This window comes from Rattus norvegicus, chromosome 16 (assembly GCF_036323735.1).
Source record: "Rattus norvegicus strain BN/NHsdMcwi chromosome 16, GRCr8, whole genome shotgun sequence".
In the NCBI taxonomy this organism is placed as follows: Eukaryota; Metazoa; Chordata; class Mammalia; order Rodentia; family Muridae; genus Rattus; species Rattus norvegicus.
The window spans coordinates 5400001-5415905 of record NC_086034.1 but is presented as its reverse complement, the minus strand read 5'-3'; the positions used below and the strand labels follow the sequence as shown (position 1 = coordinate 5415905).

Genomic DNA, 15905 nt, shown 5'->3' with positions numbered 1-15905 from the left:
ACAGTGCCGTGTGTGTGTGTGTGTGTGTGTGTGTGTGTGTGTGTGTGTGTGCATTTACATGTGCAGATTTGAGTGTGGACAAATGTGTTTACTTCTACAGTCACCCCCAGGCAAGGTATGTAACATCTCCTCGATGTTACTTTTACTCATCCTCTTTGTCACTGTTCTGTGTCTGTGAGGAGACGCCCACAACCAAGGCAACTCTTAAAGCATTTGGTTTTGGAGCTTGCTTACAGTTTCAGAGGGTTGTTCTATTATCATGGTAGGGCATGTGCCGGCAGGCAGACAGGCAGGCATGATGTTAGAGAAAAGGCTTACCCTGATCCACCAGCAGTGAGTAGACCTGACATGGGCTTTTGAAACTTTCAAGCCCACCCCCAGTGACACACCTCCTCCAGCAAGGCCACGCCCCTTAATCCTTCCCAAACAGTTCTACTAACTGGGGTCAAGCATTCAAGCACATGAGCCCATGGGAACCATTCTCATTCTTGCTACCACCCTACGCTACTTCCTGACCCAGGCAAACACTGATATGCCTTTTCCTGTTCTGGGCTAGATTTGTCCCTCCCAGAGTTTCATTCAAATGAAAGGATTCAAAGTGTGTTCTTGCATGCGTATCAGAAATTTATCTTGTTGCTAGGTGGCATAGCACTGTATGGTTAATCCATAGTTTTTATCTCTTATGTGTTGATGCATACGTGAGTGTATGTGGATATGGGCACAAATGAGATTAGAGAACTTCAAGTATTGATCCTTGCCTTTCATTGTGTTTGAGGTCATGTAGGCCAGATTAGCTGACATGTAAATACTGCGAAGTCTTCTGTATCCACCTCCCAATTTGTAGTAGAAGTACTGGGAGTACACACACACACACACACACACACACACACACACACACACACACACACACATCCTGCTTTACTGGCTTCTGGGCGTTTGAACTCACCTTCTCACACTTGTGTGGCAAGTGCTTTCCCATTAAGCAATGTCCTCCACACAGAACAAATTTCTATCCTACAAATTACCAGTGCATCTTCGGGTCCAAGCTTTAAGAAACATCGTATTGGGCATGAAAACGAAATAGACGGTGTTGGGCTTTTAGAAGCTTTATATAACTGTCTTTGTGAGCATACTCCTGGGGAAAGTAGTAAGGATTGGAAATATTGGGTCCTGTAATACATAAGGGAGGTGCCTCCTTGGTACAACCCCCGTGAGCGTGTAATGTTGCAGGGCAAAAGGGACTTGCAGATGGAATTTAACTTGCTGATCAGTTGACTAATCAGGAAGGTTCAGTGGGTGGGACCGGTGTTAGCACTCACATATCTTTAAATTGAGAAAGGGAGGAAGTAGAAGCCAATCCCCAGCACTAAAAAGAGAAAAATCAGACCTCATATTGCTTGCAGTGAGGTGGAGAACTGAGTTAGTAATTCAGTTAATGCTGAGAGGGAACTCAGACGGCAGCTTGCAGTAAGGTGGACCTCAGTGATACCATCGTACGTAATAAACTCCACCAGCAACAGGATGAACCCATAGGTAGATCCCCCTTAGAGCTGGGCTAAATGCTAGCCTCACAGTTGTAGTACTCTATATATAACCCATTTTTAAGTAATACATAAGTTGTATATGAGGGAAGAGTTGAAGTTTATTTGTTTTTAAAAAGATTTCATTTATTTTTGGAATGGGCTCTCACCATATAGCTCCTCTATTTGAATGCCTTTGTCCTGTATCGCTTTCCCCCTTACGTTTTCTAAAACAGCCATAGAGTTTTTCTCTTTTAGTCATGACTACAGTGAATAACATTTGCTTTCAAATGTTAAACAAATCTTCCTAGGCTACATCTCACTTGATTAGAGTGGATCACTCTTGTCATATACTGTTATTTAATTCGTTAATATTTTGTTAAGGTTTTTTTTTTTTTTTTTTTTTTTTTTTTTTAGTGCACGTGGACATATGGTATGTTGATTTGCAGTTTTCTTGTTTTAAATGTCCTTAGTTTTCTGGCTTCATCAAATGAGTTGGCAATGTGATTTCTGCCTCTGGTTCCTTTGTGTGAGGCTGGCGTTCTTGCATCCTAAAATATTTGACAAAATTTACTAGTCAACCAATATGGGTCTGGAGGGTTTGTTTTTTTAATGGAAAAAAACGTAATTAGCAATTTGATTTTTAAAATAGATGCAGGACTGTCTGGATTTTCTACTTCTTTCCAGCTGAGCTCTGGAAGCTTTAATCTTTGAAGGAGCTCCTGCCCCTCTCCCCATCCCTCCTATTTGTTCAGGTCATCAACTACATTGGTGTAACCTCACAGTATTTCCTGACTCTGTTTGCAGAGCCTGCAGCTCTGTAGTTATTTTCTTCTCTTCTGGTATCGGTAATTTGTTTCTTCTGGTTTTTGGTTTTTTTTTTTTTTCCGCTGACCGACTAGGTGTTGAAGTGAATGTTTACTTGACTTTAAGGAGAAAACACCTTCATGTTTCAATGTCTCTATTTTTCTGTGTCTGCCCATTTTATGTTATTCATTTTTGATAGTACCCTTATTCCACTTCTCTTTATTATTTTGGGTTTCACATGGTCATCTTTTTCTATGGCAGAACTTTACATAATTGATTGTATCTTTTCATTTGTAATTCCAGATCGCTGGCTATAAGCTTCCCCCCAGGCCAGTGGCTCTCACTCTGTGGGTCACAACCCGTTCTGGGGTTAATCGACACTTTCACAGGGGTCACCCAAGACCATTGGAAATCATGGATATTTACATTATGATTCACAACAACAGCCAACTTATAGTTATGAAGTAGCGACGAGAATAATTTTCTGGTTGGGGTTCCCATGGCATGAGGGACTGTGTTAAAGGGTCCCAGCGTTAGGTTGAGGCCCACTGTGTTAGTGTTCTAGCTCACTTCTGCTGTCACTTCTGTCATAGGCCATTTCTGTTCAGTTCAAACCATTCTCTTGTGTTCCCTTCTTTGACTATGGGGCTTGTAAAGTCCTACATGTTTGGAATTTTTCAGATATGTTCCCAGATGTTGGTATTTAAACAAATCCTGTTATGGTCAGAAAACATTCTTTACCATTCTTCGGAATGTCTTGAATTCATTGATACTTGTTTTGCACCCTGGCATATCAAATGTCTTGATTAACGCTATATACTAACTTGAAAATAGGGTTTATTGGCTAGACTGTCAATATCAGTTCCCGTAAGTTCAATCGAGTTGGTTAAGGCAAGTGTTCTGATTTCCTTTATATGGTTTTATTAAACGCAGGGGGAGGAAGGCTGAAGTTCCCCACTCGTGCAGTCAGTTCTGCGTCTCTTGTATTTTAAAGCTTGCTAATGTATCAGCATGTACTTAGGGTTGTGTGTTCGCCCCTTTCCCACTACTGTAATGAAATACAGAAGGCTGGGGGACACATAAAGAGAAGAGATTTATGTAAACGCGTAGTTTTGGAGGCTGCAAGTGTGTAGAGCATGGTGTTGGCTCTGCAGTGGACTCCTTGGCAGCGGTACCACAGTGGAGAAACAGTGTGGCAAAACAAGCCAGGAGGTGAATGGAATTCCACAAGTGCTATGTTAATCTCTTCCAAAAAAGGGCCACCTCCAGTGAATCAAGGCCTCCTACCCCTGTCCCTTGCCTCTCACAGGTCCTGACACTTTTAACAATGTCGCATTAGGAACTAAACTTCCAACACACAAACTCTTGGGACACACACCCAAGCCCCGGATGTCAGGTCTTCTTGGCAGACCTCTGACTCCATCATTGTGAAGTGTCTGTCTCTTGGCTCAGGTGGTGTTCTTTGTTCTAAAGTTCATTTTATCTAGTATTACGATAGCCCTTGTCCAGGAGACCCCAGGTCTTACTATTATTCCAGCATTTCAACTGAATAAGGATAAAGGACAAAGTAAGAAATACAACACACTTCGAAGGTCATGCAATTTTTAATAGCTGCTCAGCTCCCCCATCATGCCAGAGAGTCATCCAAAGACAAAATATACAAAAACAAAACAAAACAGAAAACAAACAACCCCCACCCCTGATATTTCCATAACTTTACTCACTGCTGGAGAGATGTTTGGGTGAGCGAAAACAGCTGCCGTGCAAGCGTGGGGCTCTTCTTCAGATCCAGAACTCACATAAAAGCTGGTATCATGGCATGAACATGCAATCCACGCTGGCCTATTGCATGATGGGAGGCAGAGACATAAGAATCCCCTGGGAGATTGCATCCCAGATAGCCTGGATATACAGGAAGAAAAAAAGATAGCCTGTTTAAAACTAAGTTAAAGTCGAGGGCCAAGACTTCCATATAAGCACCGTGACATAGGCACACATGTGTATACACACACACACACACACACACACACACAGCACATGTGCACACAAACACACAGCACATGTGCACACAAACACACAGAATGAAGAAAGAAAAAAACAGAGAACAAAACTTTATTGGCAAATAATTGTCTCTGATCTAGCTTAGGACTGTGAGTGTTGTTCTCCTGGTGTCTGCTATTCTCCAATGTTAACTCCATCAAGCCATTAGAGTACGTTCCGGCATCCTCATTTAGAAAATTTCTCCCTTAAACATCTTATGTTCCCTTTTTACTCCGTGTTTTTAAAATCGTTGAATAAAATGTTAACAGCTGTTTTTAGATCCTGACCATCTCATCATTCCAGATCTGTCTCCATTCTGCCAATCTAGCAAACAACACCAGAAACAGAAAGAAGAAACCCCTGCTATTGTTCCCGCTTCTCTTTTCATGGTGATTTTAGTAGTTTTTGTATGTATGCTGGGCATTGTGAATATGTATTTGAACATCTGAGGCTCCCTTTAAGGGATGTGGGTGATGCTGTGTTGGCAGTTAATACTTGACATTCTAGTGAGGCTTTCTGCTTTTCTTCTTTGTTGGGCTCTCAAAAGTCCAGGAGATCAAGGATTCTGGGCTCAGGTTGTTGGGATTCTTTCCTTCCTTTGAAGCTTTAGCTCATAGTGAGGCTGCTCTTTGCTTAGCTTCATGGAGTTTTAGCCTCATACAGTGACTGACTTCTCAACAAAGACTGAAGCAACTGCAGTTATGAGAGAGCTGCCTTCTCTCAAAGGTCACTTTACTAATGTACCGTTCAGTGGATTCTCTCTCTACCAATAGGAATTTGGAAGCAATCCCCCTCCTTCTCCCTCTTCACCCTCTTTTATCTCCCAGTATTTTAGCTGTTTAAGGCAAGAGGATACCATGGTTCTTCTTACTCTTTATGGTCAGACCACACCTCCACCCAGCTTTGCGGCTGGGACTTGCACGCTCAGAAGACGCATCTCAAGTATGACTCTTGTAAAGACATGGCCAATGGGTTGTACAGCTAAGAGGACACCTTGCTTCTGTGTGGATGGCTTCTGCATACAGAATGCAACTGAACTGCTTTGATGTAGCTAATCCTAAGAAGGGGAATTTAAGCTTGTAAATTAATCTACGGTGTAAAACTGCTTACGGGTCTGAGACAGAGATATTAAGGCTTTTCTATGCTTTGCGTCAAAGTCTTAATGTTGAAGTTTCATTTTCCCCTTTGACCTAAAAGAAATTGCCCTTGTTCACAACTCCCTGAATTTTATTCCCCACCCCTCTCTCCTCTTCCTCTTTTTCCTCCTCCTCCTTTCTTCTTCTTCTTAACATATTTCTTATCTTCCAGCCATGATAGTGATGAAAGTCCCGGACTTGAATGAGAAGCCAGATGTTGTAACTAATCCACACTTGACCGTTGGTCAGAGAGGCGTGTCCTCAGCATCTACTTCCTGATTCCCACTTGTGTTCTTGGCACAGTTACCTAGTGGTGTCCGTGGATTCAAACAAGGGAGCATGTGAGAGACCTTTGGAAATGTCAGTACCAACTGTGTATGCAGGGTGGTTTGGAGGACACTGTGAATTCCTTTTGAGACTCAGCCTAACAGTTGAAGTGACTTCTGATATGACCGGAAACTCCCACAGAAAGCTCCCAGCATTTGTGTGGACTAAGCCAATACCTTTTTTGATAGTTTTCCTTACATTGTAGTTTTTGTTAGGGCTAGGCTACTGGGTATCACTCTCAGCCCCATAGTAATTTGAAGGGCCAAAATTTTACAAAATTGTTAACCATCACGATATTAGTCTAAGTAATGAGTGGCTAGTAGAAATAAATCAAACTCCAGAGAAACCAAGACAGAGGGCAGAGGGCAGAGGGCAGAGGGCAGAGGGCAGAGGGCAGAGGGCAGAGGGCAGAGGGCAGAGGGCAGAGGGCAGACACTACCCTTAGTAAAGAGCTAGAGTTCTCCAGAAATGCATCCAGTAGGGCCAAGGGCCAGAGCTTGTTGCACTGGCTGTGGTCCAGTGAATGGTAGAGGAGAAGTTGTGGTGCCCTGCTGATGACAGAAAAATCACATTGATTCTGTGCTGGTAGAACTTGCTTGAACGTTACTCCTTTGAAATTTGCCTGCAGCCTGCTCCACAGAACACCAAGGAAAGCTGTTCATCGGGAGCTGACTCCCGGAAGGCACTGTTTAGAACATGCCCAGAGCAAAGGGCAGGGATGCTGGGGAGAGCACTTGGGCAGTGCTCGGGCTGGAGACCTCACACATGCTGCAGGAACTTGTTGAGCAAGCATGCTGGGGTCAGGAAATAGTACGTTCCCTTCAGACAGTCTCTTCCTAGCATCCTGTGTTGGAAAAGCTTAGCACTGTGTCAGGGAAACCTCTAAAAGGCTGAGATACATCTTTGTGAACCAGCACTGTGGGTGATTCAGAGTCAAGAGGCAGGGGATCGATAGCTGGCACCTGTCTACTCTCTTGGCTACCCAGCTTCCACCTGTACTCCCTTTGAACATTCTAGAAGTTCTATGGGACACCATAATTATTGCTGTCCCACCAGGACAGAGCTATCTTTTATTGCAAGCAAAGAATTTCCCACCACTCCTGCAAATAGAGATGTGTACAGTTCCAGGAGCTACTGTATTTCTCTCTGACTGTATCACTTCTTCAAAGTTAGCCGTAGCTCCATTGAGTGTTCTGTCGCCTAAACACTAAGTCATACTCCAATAAGTTAACTTAAGTTAACTTTCAGCAACGTGCGTATAAGATCACAGTAAGAAAGGGAGGAGAAAAAGATTAACAGAGAGACAGAATGCATTTATACAAATAAAGTAAACACGCACAGTATACAAGTAAAGTATCATTCTCCTTTCTATGATTAGCTATAATGGGCTAATAGACACCTTTGGCTTTTCTTTCCATTACGTTTTGTATTTGTCCTGGTCTTGGCCACATCACTGGTTCTCCCTCCCTCTCCCTTTTTCCTACACTCATTCTGTTCTTTCTTCCCAGGGTCTGAGTATGTTTTTCTGACTGTATGTTATCTCCTGGGCTTAAGCAGTTCCCCTACCTCAACCTCTCAGTAGGTGAAGTGTGTGAGGGATGCCACAGCCTCTTCTCTGGTTTTGGCTGCTAAGGTTTCACGTTAACCTCTACTGTGGGGCATAGAAGCATTAAAATGCCCTAGAACCGAGGTTTTCAACCTGTGGGTCGAGTAGAAAGGAGGTTGACTCACCCTTTCACAGGGGTCCCATATCAGCTATCCTGCATATAAGATATCTATGCTGTGATTCATAACAATAGCAAAATTATAGTAATGAGGTAGTAAAGAAGATAACTTTATGGTTGAGGGTGAGGACAACATGAGGAGCCATATTAAAGGGCCTCAGCATTAGGAAGGTTGAGAACCACCGCTCTAGATAATCATCTGGGTTCCAGCCATTCCCTGCTCCCTCCAGTATGTGGACGCCATTTCCCTGTACTAAGGGGAAATCGGCTACTACAGCCAGCACTTCCTCTCCACCTGTCACGTTGGTTCAGTGGCATCAAGGGACCAAAGTGTGCGAGTGATAACCTCATGTACAAACTGCATGGAAAGGAGGCTGTGTACCCTGTGGAATCATCTCTCTCACCCCCAAGTATTCTTTAGGCAAGGGTACCAGAAGCCCCAGGACTGTGACTCTGCCCTCTATAACCCTGAGCTGCTTCTCATGTCCTCTGAGTCATAAGAATCTCCTTTAGAAGATACCAGCCTTCCTGATCTGTTCTGACGCCATAGACTGAAGGCTCCTTGTAGCTTCGTGCCACACAGCAGGGAGCTCAGCCGTGGTTGTATTTATGGAGAACGTCTGGAGATGGGAGGACACGAGAGGGCTGTCAAGTGCCAAGACTACGCAGGTGCTGGCCACACTGTTGGCGAGCATGGCCCAGGGTGGCTGGAAACTGTGGGAACATGCCGGTTGTGGACACAGCCTGGACTCCTGCTGGTGCCAAAAGCGGCCCTCGGAGTTCAGAGAGCACATCACTGGCTCTCGGCTGCTTGGACTACCGTCTGGATGGTCATACAGTGTGACATTAAGATCCTTGTGGTGCTGTCATCCCCTCCTTCTTCCCTCAGCTCACCCCTCACCACCACGAGCTTCCCACCCTGCACAACCTCTTCCCCAGGCCCTCTGAACCCCTGCCCTTTCCAGCTTTTCCCAGAGGCCTGTCTCTCCTACTTGTGCCCGAGGTCTTGGGCTTCTCTGTGGGCCAGCTCACATGACCTCATCAGGGACCTCTCCTTGCTGGGAACTAGTCCTTGTCTATACAAACTCCAGCACCTGGATTATACCTGTTTCCAGAATGAGGGCATCCCTCACACAGAAGGAAGTTGAGTTAGACATTTCAGTTTTTTTTTCATGCCTTCTAGAACATTCTCCATCCTCTCCACTCTGTTCCTCTATAAAGACCAGTGTTTCGATGCTTTTCTTTAAATAAATGTGCAAATGTCTGAGGGGGTATCAGTGGTGTACCTAGGACCCATGGAATGACAGCCAGCCTTCCCACAGAGATGCATGTTTACCAAGACCTGCAGTGTCTGACCTTGGAGTGGACTGAGCAGGGACAGGCACTGTGACCACCATAGTCATCGCTTTACAGAGCATGTACTCATTCTCTGTTTCTGACACTTGGGTCCCACCTGGGAGCTGTGGAGGGCCTGATGTCAGGGAGCATGGCTGCTGCCTTTGATCCATAAGTGTGAAGAATGTGGGCAGAAGGCCTGGCCCTTCTTCCAGGCATTTGTACCCCTTGACGATGGGAAGGCCCTTGTGTCCTTGTTTAGTAGTTACAGGTTGTCCTGTTTGTGCCTCCTCACATTGTGCTTAGGTTTGGTGGTGAGACGGTTACTTCTAGTCCTAGGATGACAGTGATGACGGGAAGGTTGTTACCCCTGTGGTAAATGGAATGAAGAAACTTGAGAAGATAAGTAGAAATGTTAGTACTATGCAGTAAGAGGAGAGCTCATGCCAGAAGTTCCCCGTGAGAGCTCTGCAGAGGCCTTCCCTGCCTTCTCTTCCACTTCAATCAAGAAGTCCAGGTCCTGAGAGGTATAGCAGGGTCAGCAGAGGTACCAAATTAGTAATGTCGCCATCGCAGTGTATGGAGAGGCGTATGGAGCAAAGAGACCTTTTTGCTGGGGATGCTGAGCTCTTTGTTTTACTGAAATGCGATCCTAGGTCTTAGGCTTCTCTGCAGTTTCTTTTTAAAAGGAACACTGGTTGGTTCTTTGAGAGGAACTTTCTACCTCAGGTGATGCCTGCAGGTAAAGCAGGCAGAGGTTAGAAGAGGAAGATCTACTCCAATCCGTGAGGACAAACACTAGTCCAGGAAGGAACAAAAGCCAGAAGAAATTCCTGGAAGTCAGTGTAAATGTCCCTTGGTGCAGCTACTGCACTCTTGAGGTCCCAGCAGGAGACTGCCCTGAGCTTTTCCCATGTGCTCTGCTCAAAACCCAGAAGCAGCCTGTGAGAGCTTCTAAAGAGACAGAGTGGCCCAGCACAGGCGACAGTGATGAGTGACAGAGTGCACACTCACAGTGATGGGTCACCAGAGTGCACACTCAGTGATGAGTCACCGGAGTGCACACTCACAGTGATGAGTGACAGAGTGCACACTCACAGTGATGAGTCACCAGAGTGCACACTCACAGTGATGGGTCACCAGAGAGCACACTCAGTGATGAGTCACTGGAGAGCACACTCACAGTGATGAGTCACCGGAGAGCACACTCACAGTGTTGAGTCACCGGAGTGCACACTCAGAAGGTACTTTGGGTGTCCTTGGTGAAGAGCAGAATACTTGTTATGGAAACACTTCAAAGGCAAGGCTCGGGGAGAAAGGACCCTGCAAGACTCGTGCAGTCAGGGCAGCAGAGACTAGCATTCTCCAAAATGCTGTTATAAAAATGAATGACTATCAAGCATCAACTGTGAGGAAATGTCTGCAAAACATTTGTCTTTTAAAGTTTCGTCCAGAACATATAAAACATCCATACAACTCACTAATACAAAGTCAAATATTTCTAACTTAGGCATGTGTAAAAGAGGCGACTGATATTTTTAATACATCCAACAAAGGGCCAAGAAGATCATGAAAAGATACTTCACACTGTTGCCTTTAGGAAAACGCAAATTAAAACCATAGTGATATGCTATTACATGTCAACACAGTGTGACTAAAATGAAAAACTGAGACAATTCCAAATTTATCTCAGGGATGTGGAGGACTCTGAGCTACTCACATAACATCAGGGGAGTTCTGCAGAGGAACAAACTCCACAGTGGATGAACTCCAGGAAGTCATTAAACTTAGCACCTGTTGTTTCATTTCTGTTGTTGTGATAAAATACCCTGAAAATGTACCTTGCAGAATAGTTAGTGACTTATATTTCCAGGAAGCAGTCCATTTTTGCTGGAGAGACAAGGAAGGAATCTAAGTCACATCTTCAAGTCAAGAACAGAGAATGGCATAGACCTTTGTTTGCTTTCTCTCAGGTAGCTAGTTCTCTTCCACTTGTAAGAATTCACTTTCTAGGGAATGGTGCTGCCCACAATGGGCTGGGTCTTCCCACATCAGTTAACAATTAAGACTATCCTCCACATATATTCCCAACATTCCCACAAGGCAGCTTAACCTTGACAATGTCTTATTATAATTCTCTTCCCCCATCAATTCTACATTGTCTCAAGTTGACAGTTAAAACTAACAAGCGGACCACCCAACAATTTCATTCCTTAGAATTGATCCAAGAGAAATGCAAACCTGTATTCACAGAATGATTTATTCACAAATTATGACAATCACTATAATAGGAAAAAACTAAAACCACAGTATTCATCAATAGATCAAGGATAAACAAACCTTTAGTGTGTTCATACAGTGGATCAATAGTCATCATCGAAGATGTAGGAACTGTTACTACGTGGCATGGTACGTAGAGTGGAAGAAAACCTTTGTAAGTAAATAGTATGTCTGAATTTATTAAATGACATAAAGGATTCATGTATTCCTTGATTATAAATTATTCTTTAACAAGCCCATAAACACATATTAAGCTCTAGATCCTTCCTTCCCTCCCTCCTTCCTGTGTTTTGTTTTGTGTTTTCCAGACAGAGTCTTGCTAAATATCGCATGGTATCAACAACCCCACCCCCCAACTTCCTCCTCTTTCAGCAGTCCCCCTGTCTAGCTTCCAGAGTGTGGGATTACAGGCATTTACCACCATATCCTGTAGCATGTTAGCTGTTAGGTGGAGAAACATAGGTGAGCCTGTGCCTTGTTTTGTAGTGTATGTAAGAGGAAGATGTGTTGATAGGTCAATGTAGGGGTGGGGAGATATATATATATATATATATATATATATATATATATATATAATCAGACATGTCAGACTTGTTATAGCCATCCGACTCTAGAATCCTCTCAGCTGTTCCCTCTGTGAAAAACATTTGCAGTAAATGTCAGAGTAAGCGGAGAGTGCTCATTGCCATTGCACGAGTGGAAGACAGTTACGGTCACTACTCTTTCGTACACAGCGCTGTTGTACTTGTTTTTAAAGTTTCATTAAAACCCACCGTGGAGCCTCAGCAGAGTCGACTTACCAAATTTGGAAGAATTCTTCTTGCCCCTCCAACTTATTCCTACCTCCTAAACGAATCCCTGTGAGTTCATCTCCCAATCACAGCTATGATTCAATCCCACTCCTCCATCCCTTGAATGCAATCCTGGTCAGTGCAAGATGCTTGGAGCAGAATTGTGATGGGGATTTTTACCGTGCTGTTCCCTGTAGAATAAAGAACCAACAAAGGGGGAAGCTTGGAAATGGTGTCTGTGGAGGAGGGTACAGCACTCAGGACATAATTTTTAATATGCCCGGCGACCAAAACCAGTTCTCTTTCAACAGAGATTTAAGTAAAAGGTAGCCTTCTATCTTTCTCCCTCAGGTGAAAGCCATCCAGTTCACAAGGCTGCCCATTTTAACTCTGAGGGCTTTGGACAAGAATGCTGGCTGTGTTGTTCTAGTTAGCACCAGGTAACCTCTGAGTGGGAGGAGACATTCTTGAACCCACGGAGAACTGGAGTGAGCCAAGGACAGACATTAGATCCATACTCGTTCCTTTTTTTTTTTTTTTTCTCTTTTCTTGGAATGAACTTGCAATAGCATTGTTCTCATTTTTAACGGCCACAAAGCTCATCCTTAACTGATCAACACTAGTAATAAGTACAAGAAAGGAAAAACAAAGGAGAGGAGATTGAGCCCCGGCTCGCTTGCCCTTACGTGTGCTCGTGCTCGTGGAAACAACTTTGTCCTCGGGCAAAGCCTGCTCTGCGTTTCCCCGTCCTGACACCTAAGCCTTCTCCAATCAGGTGGTTTCTAAGGTTCTTTTTAAATTGTCCTGCTCGCCCAAGCTCAGCTTCCACCAGGGAGGTGTGTGCTGGGCCGTGATGCTTTCCCTGGGACATTCCATGGGAACATCCATGTACATCCCTTAGCAGGCATGCATTCGAGCACGGATTCCTCAGCCCGGGAGCCATGGCCCCGAGAGAACAGTAGGAGCAGAATTTCTGTGAGGGTCATCAGGTTCCTTAGTGGGTAGATGTGAGATGGACTTTTCCAGGGGATGCTGCAAGATTGTAGTGTGTGTGTGTGTGTGTGTGTGTGTGTGTGTGTGTGTGTCTGTGTCTGTGTGTCTGTGTCTGTGTGTCTGTGTGTCTGTGTGTCTGTGTATGCACGTATGCATTTAGGAATACATTTGTGTGTATGTGTGGTGTATGTGTGCAATAAAAGATGCCCTTTTGAGGTGCATAGATATCAGAAACCTGAAGAATTCCTTAATGTGCTGCTAGACAAGGGCGTAAGAACCTGCAGGATGGTTAAGGAGGGAGAAGGTAGATGCACTGAGGAGTCTCTTCCTCTCATCCTGGCATAAAGAGGGTCTCCCGTCTATGAGTCCTTGACCTATACCCCCAGTGACAGCCTTAAATTCTTTCTGACTGTTTTTAAAAGTCAAGCATGGGTAAAGTGACACTCAAATGTTGCCGTACAGGGATGGTAGAGACAGGTGGCTACAATTTCAGTTTGTCTTTGGCGGTTGCCTTGGCTTATGATATTGGACAGTTTTCTTCCCTCTGAACCTCAGTTTCCCCTCTTCACTTTGCTAGTTGAATGCGGAGGTCTCTGTAAATGCCAGGGTCAGCAGAGTAATGACCTATGGGAGGCAAGAAGGAAATGAGATTCAGTGCAATTGAGTAGCTGGTGTTGGTTCAAACTTCAAGAGTCTGACCCTGGGCGGTTTATTTCAGGTGTATCTGAGTACAGTTGAAGTGGGGGTCCTGGTGGGACACCATCCTGTATGCACAACGAGGCATAATTACAGCAAAACTCTTCTAAAGTACAGGTCCCTTCGTTCATGAAAACAGGTGGTAGAGATAGGCTACATGCATCAGAAGAGACTAAGGAAGAATCTGGAATTGTCTCAGTCATCAAGATAGTACAGAGATCATCAAGTTACAAAGCTCATGTGCTATCTTCCATAAAGACATGTCCTATTGACTGAGAGGAAAATGCTCAAGATAGAGGTCTTGGGAGAAAGAATCTGGAATAACATAATTCATTCTCTCTCTCTCTCTCTCTCTCTCTCTCTCTCTCTCTCTCTCTCTCTCTCTGTGTGTGGGGGGGGGGTGGGGTGGCGGGATTCGACGGTAGGCAGACCCTATAGATAACACAGATCACTGGGCTAGTAACTATATCCAATCCTAGCCCCTGGGCTGAAAACACTCTATATGTCTTTTCCATTGAAGAAGCAACCCCCGGGCATGAAACATCCTCAGTTTCCCCAGTGGTTTTCTGGGAGCATGAGGACCCTGTGCCCCCTTCAGTTAAAGAACCTCAAATTATAACACAGAATTTTTCAGTTTCCAGTGTTTACCCTCACCTACACCGTTTGGGCTTTTCTCGTATCTGACACATGAGCCAGACAAACTCTTCCTGCCTGGTTTCGATTCTGAGAACGTCATTGTCCTGATCCCTGCAATGTGGCATGACCCCACGTGCCACAGATTGCGCATGCCTCTGCTTTTGAGAAAGCGAGGAGGGAGACCAGTTGCAGGCCTCTTTATGTGATGAGACACCACCACTGCAGTCTCTTTTCCTGGTTGCTTTTGTAGCCTTTTCCAGCTAAAACTGGCCGGGTGGCTACGCACTCCATTAGACAGGTGTCTGCAGGCAGATCCCCCTGCGGGATCTCTGGAGGCCACCCTACTAAGCAGGTCCTGACAGAGACATGTGGCTCTAGTCAGCCATTCTAGTTCCTCCTTCCCAGCCTATGGTTGCTAGTGCGACCTTGCATAGCGGCCAGCCCCCTTGGGTGAGATCCCAGAAAGAGTTCCAATCTGGTTACCCTGTGCGGCTCACTTGGCTGGGAGGGAGCGCAGAGGAAGTCCGTGAACCCCGCCAGGCCACAGGGTGGCACGGAGATTATCCTTCTAAGGCTTAGCAGAGAATCATGTCAGGAATCCGCCAAAGCCAAGAGTGCTCTGGGGGTGAGGTGCTAGCTGCTTCTTGGAAATGGGACTGCCCTTGACTCTCTTAGGTCCTTGGTATTGAGATCTAGGAAGGGAGTTGTTTGGTGCTGCTTTCTCTCAGCACAGAGGCCTGCTCCCCTGGTACCAGAGCAGGGGAAGCACTCATTCCTTCTCAGTAGAGGGAAGGCTTGTCAAGGCCTTTGCTGACGTCCTTGGATATGTACATAAGCCCAAGTGTCGGGGTTCAGCCTTCATCCTTTGGGGCCATGTGTTGTGCTTTCGTTGTCTTCTCAGGGATGATGCTCTCTGTTGAAGTCGGAGGGAAACATCTTATAAGAGAATGGGTGTGCAGAGCCACTGTCACCACCCAGTCCCCCAAAATCTTGCCGTCAATGCACATGATTCTGGGCCTGCTCTAAGGAGTGTTTGGGAATATGCCCTCACCCACTTCTTTACAGTGAATGTCACGGCCCTTGAAGTATTTCGGAGAAACTATTATTTTAATTCACTTTTATGGTGACCGTGGGATTTTAAAATGTATTATTATTTTATAGTCTCATAGGAACTTTGGTTAAATGCGGAATAAAATCCGAAAGCGTCTATGGGAATAATAAAAAAAATCAGGCCCTTCAAGGTCTTGAAAAAAAAAAATCCCCTTAGTTGCAGTTCCTTTTATGCCCACAATTCTGAACTGTAGTGTCCCTCTCCAAAGCAGCCATTGCACTGGGACAGTGGCTTCGAGGGCTACAGTGGCAGAGGGAGCTTCTGAGGGCCCCACCAGCACTGCAGCTCCAGTGTCTGGAAGCATTCCCAGGGCGCCGTCAGGGGAAGGCTGCGAGGACCTGTCCGTAAAACCGGTGTTGCAGAGACCTTCACTAGTATTTTCCACATAGCCTAGGGGTCAAGCAAAAGGCACGACACCATCCATCTTGCAGAAGGAACCAGAGCTAGGAAGTCAGCATTCACGTTTTTCTGGCAGAGAAGTGAAACCAAGTGTTCTGTCTTGTGAGCAC

The 15905-nt window shown here is 45.1% G+C and overlaps 1 protein-coding gene across 25 annotated transcripts in view; it reads left to right on the top strand.

Moving 5' to 3' along the window:
- Cacna1d (calcium voltage-gated channel subunit alpha1 D) overlaps window positions 1–15905 on the top strand; it is a 293868-nt gene that overhangs the window by 111644 nt on the left and 166319 nt on the right. The window lies entirely within an intron of this gene.